This window comes from Anabrus simplex, chromosome 8, assembly GCF_040414725.1.
Source record: "Anabrus simplex isolate iqAnaSimp1 chromosome 8, ASM4041472v1, whole genome shotgun sequence".
In the NCBI taxonomy this organism is placed as follows: Eukaryota; Metazoa; Arthropoda; class Insecta; order Orthoptera; family Tettigoniidae; genus Anabrus; species Anabrus simplex.
Genome location: NC_090272.1, coordinates 191,250,551 through 191,259,754, shown reverse-complemented (window position 1 = coordinate 191,259,754; position 9,204 = coordinate 191,250,551).

The window sequence follows — 9,204 nt, the reverse complement described above, 5'->3', positions numbered from 1 at the left end:
AGCCGCTTCCTTCCCTTTTCCCTGCCTGTCCTTTCCAATCTTCGCATCCCTCCACAAGGCCCCTATTCAGCGTAGCAGGTGAGGCTGCCTGGGCGAGGTACTGGTCATCCTCCCCTGTTGTATCCCCCTACCTAGAGTCTGAAGCTCCAGGACAATGCCCTAGGGGTTGTAGAGGTGGGATCCCTCGCTGAGTCCGCGGGAGAAACCGACCCTGGAGGGTATATGTATGAAGAAAAAGAAGAAAATTGAGTTCGTTCTAACAAGAATAAAGTTCCTAAATGACCAATTTTAGCAGGCTTTTCGATTTGGTTTGCTTTTTGTTAAATTTCAGGTACCGTAAAACATTTTTTCTGATTTCATTACCCGTATGCTACTTATCAATTTACAGATTGTTTTATGTAACCTGATATTTAATTTTCTCATCCGTATATTTTTTAGATTTAACAGAGATACTCGTAGACTTTCCTTGATATAGAAACGAGACTTGTACTCCTTTTTCGTTTGTGGCTGACGTATGAAGATATGTTATGTTTATCGTTATCTGAATCGAAGCTTTTACTAAATTTTGATGGCAATACATCATTTTTGGGAGCTGCAGCTTCCTGCCTTTGACATTTTCCTGTATATTAACAGGATACACCATGAAAACAGAAGGAAGTTTGATTGATGTGCTTACACTGAAATCTGTTTTATGAGAAGAATTGCTAGGTACCTAAAGAGATCTTACTATATACCTTGCCTAGAAATAGTTTGCTTCCATTTCTCCCTTAAACCGCACTCGGAAGGGAAACTATGGAACGTCAATTTTCATGCTTTTGCAGTATCATCCGAAATACAGAGAGGTACACAACAGTGCACGTTCTTCTCAACCTCAGAGACACTCATCGACAGAAACAATATTCGCAATAAATTGCACAAAATCAACACAGCATCACAATTACTCCGCATATAACAATGTTGAAGCAAATGCAGTAGAGACAATACGCGACACTTTCGGATTTAGCCTTGTTAAAATGGGAGACAAGTCGCAAGGGGTGCTCCTAGCGGCTTGACCTGAAAATCCGCGCTAAATTCAAATATCAATGGAAATGTATATACGGAAATTGATAAATAAATTACGTACGTTTAAAAAGAAATTGTTACTAAGATATTAACTTGAAAGGTGCTAAAGCAATTCTGGATAAATGAATGAAGAATTATTTAACAGGTTATTATTTAAAGACTGAAATTAGACATATAATCAAGATGTGAAATGGACTGCTGTGAAAGGGCTTGATCTTTCTTTTATGTATTACTTTTTTAGCTTTAGAATTCCTCTTTGAACGTTCACGGCAGGTTTTTCTTTTTTCTCATTTAAATACATTGTATCATCATATTAAAACACTTGTCAACAAAAATATCGGCACATTCCTTACACACATGATTCAATGACTTTACATTCAAGAGCTGGACAATTTTCCTTTTAACCTGAAGTCTACTAACAGAAAGAAAATCTATAAATCTAGCCCTAAAAACTTTCAAACTTTCCCTATAAGCAATACTTGCCATAATGCCATTGTATTAGGGTAAAGCAAATTTGCATCAGCATATTGTTTCAACAAAATATGTACATTTCTTAAATCACCCATATTTTCTTCAGTGCTTGACAACGCATTACGGCATTCCAAATGGGGTAACTTGGAACACAACCAGCCACACTCATATGCATATGTATTTTCCTGAATTAAATCAAACCCACAGATCACACCTACAACAACACACCGGTATTGAAGGTTAACTGCTGCACTATACAATAAAATGTGCATATTATATTTTAAGCCAGTTAAAATATGGGTCGAGCAGGTCAAAAGATTATGAAGTACTATAAACGTCTCTTTGTCACTGGAAAAATATATAAGCAAACACAATATCACTTACATTTCCTCGTCACGAGGCTAGCGAAAGAAAGACCGTGTTTTCTTCTCTACTTCATAGCTACTGCAGCCAAACACAGCACATACCTTTCCCCTCATGTTGAGAGGAGATATCAAGGAATGACACACGCTACTATTTAATTATGTCAACTCATTGAAAACGCATAAATAACACCAAAAACTTCACATAGAAATACACATGCTCTTATGAGAGAATTAGTAGTTCTCAGGTCTACCCGCTAGAGAGAGCTCTAATAGCTGTCCCTCGATATCACACTGAGTGTCGCGTATTGTCTCTACTGTATTTGGTTAAAGTCCGCAAAGAACAGAACGGGAACATGACATCTAGCGACTAGTTAGTAGCTATGTCACTAAGTTTACTCCTAGGAATATGTCGCTGGTCGTGAGTGATATCGAACTGTTGTGTTAATCGAAGACGGAATTCCGATTGATTGTTTACCTTAGCAACCGTAAAGAGGTGTTGTTTTGAATTTCGGAAAATAGTTAGAAAGTTTATTAGTATGTATTAGTATCCGCGTGGTACATTGAGGATTTCTGAGATCTACATAACGTTTTGCGATTGCGTTAGTGATTTTTTACGAGTTCGTGCGAAGCATTCAAGCTGTTCGCTTAAGTTCACTAGTCCACTGAGTGTATCACGTGTGCTTCCTATACATTTGATATACTGTGTTTATCAGTTAATCAATATTAATTGTTAGTTATTTGTGGGTACGATGGCCGCCTCCAGCGGAGGAGGCGGACATAATTTGAGTGATCAAATACCAATGAATCAGGAAGTAGAAGATTTAATGGAAAATGAATCACTTCAAAGCTCTGAACAATCACCTGCTAAAAAGAATAATCAAGTAGATAACGTTGCTGATGTTCAAATAGAAAAAGAATTTTACCCTCCAAATCATTATGGCCCATTTAACGTATTCGTAGAATCCAATAATAACCAGCATCTTGGACAATTACACCCTATGGCACTTGGGCGATATTTTTACGAAAATGCTTTAAATGTGAAATCCATTACCCGAAAGGGGAGGAATCGTTTACAAGTGTCATTTACTACTGCCTTACAAGCTAACGATTTTTTTGTGCCATTCCATTCTCAACACATTAAAGTTAAAAGCATACATTCCGTCCTCAAATATACTAAGAGTTGGCCTGATCCGAGACGTTGATAAAAACCTCACGGATGATGAAATACTCAAATACATACAATATACCGTTCCCATTAAGTCAGTACAAAGACTCAACAGACGGGTAGTCAATAATGAGAATATTGAGTATCTACCTACAGGGTCTGTTAAAATTATTTTCCGAACCCAGGCTTTGCCTCAATACGTTTCTCTTTTTAGCGTATATTTACAAGTTGAACAGTTCATTTTCTCACCCATATTATGTCGAAAATGCCAACGGTATGGTCACACAGAAAAACAGTGCAAAGCTCAATTTGTCAGATGCAGAAAATGTTCTCTTGCACATCTCACCAATCAGTGTACCGAAGAGTTTCAAAAATGTGCATACTGTAAGGGTAGTCATTCAACCGGATCTAACGGATGTCCAGAGCATAAATACCAACAAGAAATAATAAAGTTATGAGTACGGATTACCTTTCGTTTGAAGAGGCTAAAGCGAAAGTTACGCTACCCATTTACTATCCACAACAGCATCCAAATCACTCCCCCCCCCCTTCCACGAAATGACCCCTCTACTCCCCTTCCTCCAGAAAATCCTAGAAAAAGAAAATTTACCCAAGTGGTAATACAAACTCCAAGACCCACTCCAACCCCCGGGTTTGATAAGGAGCAATATATGGCGATTTTACGTAATGAACGAACCCCCTCACAGGGGCCAGTCTATCTATCCCACCAGGTAACCCCTACTGATCCTTCCACTTCTTCTTCTACCTCACCCCCTTATAAGAGTGTCAGCAATTCACAATCACAACAGCCAACTATTCTACATCAGAAAAAAGTCAACTTCAACAAGAAATTATAAAAATCATAGGCCTCCTGTTACAAAGTGCCGGAGAAGAGGGGCAACTCCCACATGCTATATATCATTTAAGGGATCAAATAACTAATATGATGGCATTATATGATTCGCATTTTGCAGTGGAATGCAAGAAGCATAGTTCCTGAAATGCATGAGTTACAATTATTAATCCGCGAAACCTCTTCTAATATCATTATCATTCAGGAAACATGGTTTTCTAGCTCTTCCACATTTCGTATACCGGGTTTCAATCTTGAACGACAAGATGGACCAGGTAGTGCTGGCGTAGCGGTTTTTATTCAACAAAATCTTACCTATCATATTTTACCTCTCACTTACCTAATTCCTAATACTTTCGCCATAGGTGTTGCGCACAATAATATCCATTTCATTAATGTCTACTGCCCTCTTGATGTTTACATTACTGCAAATCAATGGGCACAATTTTTTGTCAATTTCATACTTTAGATCACGTCATTATCTTCGGAGACTTCAACTGTCACCATACGTTATTGGGAAGTCAGCATGATACACCAAAGGTAATTCATCTCCTATCTGAGTTTCAGCAATATGATTTCACATTATTAAATGATGGATCTCCCACGAGAATATCCCCCCTGACGCACCTCCTAGTGCTGTAGATCTAACTCTTTGTAGATCCCACATGGCTCCCATAATCACATGGCAAACTCTATCAGACACATATTCTAGTGATCATTATCCTATATTTATCACGCATGGTGTTGGAAAACCATGCTTACCGCAGAGAGCAACTCAAATACGTAGCAATGTTCGCTCATTTCACACTTTCGATAAGCAAACTTACTGCACATTTATACACAATCAACTTAGTAACCTTAAGCAAACTCCTCCCTCGTATAATACACTTCATTCTATTATTAATACCTACATTGATACATTTCATCCTTACAAACCTCGTGTGTCCACGTATTTACGACCCTATCAGTATATGCACTGGTGGGATAGTGAGTGCCACCAAAAACGAAAACGTTTGTTTCAGACGTACCGAAATGATATGACGTTACAACATTATTTATAACATTATTTATGTTTAAAGCGTCATAATGCAAGAATGAAACAAGTATTTCATGAAAAGAGACGGACAACCTGGAAAACCTTCATATCATCTTTGTCTTCACAAATGTCCACTGCTTGTTGGTGGAATGCAATTAGAACTCTTACGCGTGCTGCCCAACAACGCCCATATTCACCCATTCCGCGAGAGATTCTTACCCCGTTTCTCATTTCTCTTACTCCAGATTATACCGTTCCCTTCCCTTTTCCTCAAAATGTTTCCCAATCTACTCTACGATGTATATTCAACTTTATTACAACCTATTCAACTTCATGAATTAACTCAAACACTTATATCTTCGACAAGTTTTGCTCCCGGTCCAGATTCAATAACCTATGCTATGCTTCAGTCGTTGCTATCTTCAACCCATAAGATAATACTCGAATATTTTAATAATATCTTAGCTGCTGGAAATATCCCTACAGAATGGAACATCTTTCATCTTATACCAATACTTAAACCTGAAAAAACGCCAACCAACCCGGCGCATTATAGAGGAATCGTGTTGGGTTCATGTGTAAGAAAAACATTCCTAAAAATACTATTAAATCGTTTGGTCTGGATTATGGAATATTATCAACTCATACCCAAATCACAATATGCTTTCCTTAAAGGAAGGTGTACACAAGACCCCCTTAATATTTTCATCTTCGGTCTTTTGTTAGCTAGATATCGCAAACATTGTACAATTGCTCTATTTTTAGATATCAAAGGTGCATATGATTCAGTCCTCTTACATTTACTATGGGAAAAACTTGGATAAGATAGATTTCCCTATAAGTTCATATTTTTATATTAATTACTTACATACCGCACTCTTATCGTTATAACACCACATACTCCACTTGCGTGTAGACAGACTTCGACCGGTTTACCACAAGGGGACGTTTTAAGCGGTGTTCTATTTGCTTTTTATATGCGTGAATTAGAACAGATAATTTCACCATACGCTAGAGTTTTGTTTTACGCTGATGATTTTACTATATATATATCCCATGAGAGCATCCCTGAATGCAGGAGGATCTTAGCTAGTGTAATGCGTGACGTAATTAAGTGGTTGGATACCCATGGTCTAACTATCAATTCCTAAATGCACAGCAATGCTTTTTACGCACAAGAGGTCGTATGACCACTCCCCCTTAATACTTGATGAATTTCTAGTTCCGTTCTCACTTCAACACACATACCTCGGTATCATATTTGATCATAAGCTCTCGTGGAAACATCATATTAATGCAATTCGGCAAAAAAACGGACGGGTATATCCAAATCCGTTGCCTGCTGCCATTTCTTGATGGATACAGTACTTTTGTATCCATCTCTTGGCGCAGGCCAGAATAAAGTGTAGCTTTCACCAAAGTCCCAGTCTCATCCATGGCTGTGACAATATGGAAGCTGCTGGGGTATGGGTGGTGCTAAGTAATGGCATTCAGTGCACAGCTAGTGCATCTGAGTGTTATGAAAGGTGTTGCTCATAGGGTCAGTCGTGCTGCAATAGCACTTTCTGACCCAGTGAGGAAAGCAATGGCAAACTACCTCACTCCTCGGCTTGCCTAGTACGACTCATTTTGGTGCTGCCATTGGTTTTTGCGGTTTCCTTATAACCGCATAACCTTTGGTGGTGCTATTTGAGGATCCAACCAGCCTCTGGGCTGATGACCTAACAGACAGACAGATATCCAAATCCTTAAAACAGTGACACGTAGAAGTTGGGGAGCAGATCCATTAGTAGCTTTATCGCTTTATCGTGCTACAATTCGCTCTGTATTAGATTATTGTGCATTTTTATAGATATGGCCGCACCTTCAATAGTTTCACATCTCAATACCATACAATACAAAGCGCTTCGAATATGTATAGGTGCATTAAAAACTACTCCTACAAATGCCTTACTTGTAGAAACAGGTGAATATCCTTTGTGGATTCGTAGAAAGTCTTTAGCAGGTAAATACCTTCTAAAGAAATTTGCTTTGGCCCGGTCACCATTAATTCCAAAATTACAGCTTCTACATGAATATTATACGATACATCCCCCAAGAGGCGAACGAACCCCTGCTATCTATCAGGCATACAAACTGTTGTGCACGCAGAGCGATACATTTCTATGTTTGCCAAAACTTCCTATGTATTCTATCCCTTATAATAGCCTACTTTTCCAACCTAAGATCATAATATTTTCTACAACTCACCTTTCTCCTTTAGAACACAATGTTTTTCATAGTCCTTCCGAATCCAAAAAAAATTATAATTTCCTTATCTGAGAAAGAAATCAGTATATACACTGACGGTTCTAAGTACAAAAAAGGCGTAGGAGCAGCATTCTTTATTCCCAATTTCAATATAATTGAAACTTTCCATTTACCAAATAATTTTTCTATATTTTCTGCAGAGTTATTTGCAATTAGACAAGCACTTATTCACGTTCAGCAACAGCATTATAAACGAACAACTATATATACGGATGCTCAAAGTATACTTCATGCATTAACCTCTCCCAAACTCTCTTATAATTGGTATTTATACAATGTGAAATATTTATTGTATCAACTCGAACAATCAGGCGTGTACATAACAGTAGTGTGGATCCCAGGTCATTCCGGTATTTTTGGAAATGAGCAAGCTGATTCTGCAGCTAAGGCAGCTAGTACTCAAAATACAGCACCAATTCTTGTAGCCCTTCCTCCCCTTGACTTCCTTCCTGAACTTTACGATGTAGCATACAGGTCGTGGCAAGAGAACTGGCAATATTCCACTCATACAAAAGGCAAATTCTTTTAGCAAATTCAGCCGCATATTCCTCATAAACCTTGGTTTTTTTATGGATCATACACTCGTAGGCATATCAGAAATATCATACGTCTTCGTTTCAACCACGCACTTACACCACAATACAAGTGCCATTTCCACCTTTCTAACCTCTCTACCTGCGTGTGTGGCCACCCACATGGTGACAGTAATCACATTTTATTTCAGTGTCCACAATTTGATTCTCCCCGTCGTCAATTTATGCAACGCCTTCTAAATTTATCCATCCCCCTTCCTACAAGTGTTTCCTGTTTATTGTCAACCCTCACTCCCACTTTAATTGATACATTAAATAAATTTATTGATGAGTCCAAATTGCATTTGTACAAGGTGAGCTATTCCCTCCTTCATATAGTCAAAATATGCTTCTTGTTTCCACTGTAAAATTTATTCCAACCTCTACAGATAAATACAAGCGAATCATAACAAGGCGTGTGATTTTTTTTACAATAATTGGTCCCATAACATATTATCTCTCACATTCAAAATAAAACGCATATAACAAAATTTCATATCCAAGACATTTGAGTTTACACCACAAATATAGTGACTGGACGAAATTCAGAGAGTCCAAACCAAACCATCAAGAAGAAGAAGAAGTAGAAGAAGAACAAGTAACTATGTTCCCTCCTTGTCACTGCCCGCTCGATCTGCATCCGATGGCTGCTTATACTGCCTGCTCATTACAACATTTTAACATGGCACTAAATGAAACACTCCGTTTACAAATACCCACAGCAGGTGGCAGCACCAACCGGCTCCAGACCTGTTGAAATGAAGTAGCGGGAAATAGGGTCCAGTGGGTAGGAAGCGGCCGTGTACTTGTTTTCAGTGAAAATGGTGTACTGCTGCGTGCCTTTCTGCAAATCAAAGAAAGGGAAACCAGAATGCCGTGGTATTTCATAAATACCTTCAAGTACGGAACTGCGTCGAAAGTGGTTAAGTATTATATCCAGGGAAGGAAACAGCAAAGGAAGTAAATGGCCAGTATCCAGTATTCGGGAGATAGTAGGTTCGAACCACACTGAAAATGGTTTTCCGTGTTTTCTCATTTTCACACCAGGCAAATGCTGGGGCTGTACCTTAATTAAGGCCACGGCCGGTTCCTTCCAAATCCTAGGCCTTTCCTATCTCATCGTCGCCATAAGACCTATCTGTGTCGGTGCGACGTAAAGCCCCTAGCAAAAAGAAACCAGTGTTGCTCCCTGAGTATGTACTTGATTTACTAGAAGATATTCGTGAGCCCCCTGAGTCAGTGTGTGTCACTTTGGAAACTGCATCCCAGGCATTGGTGTGTGGTTATTTAGTGCGGATAATCGAAGAAAAAACAGAATGCAGTACGTGCTTGAATAACGTTTCCACCTCAGTTAACGCTTCCCCACTGAT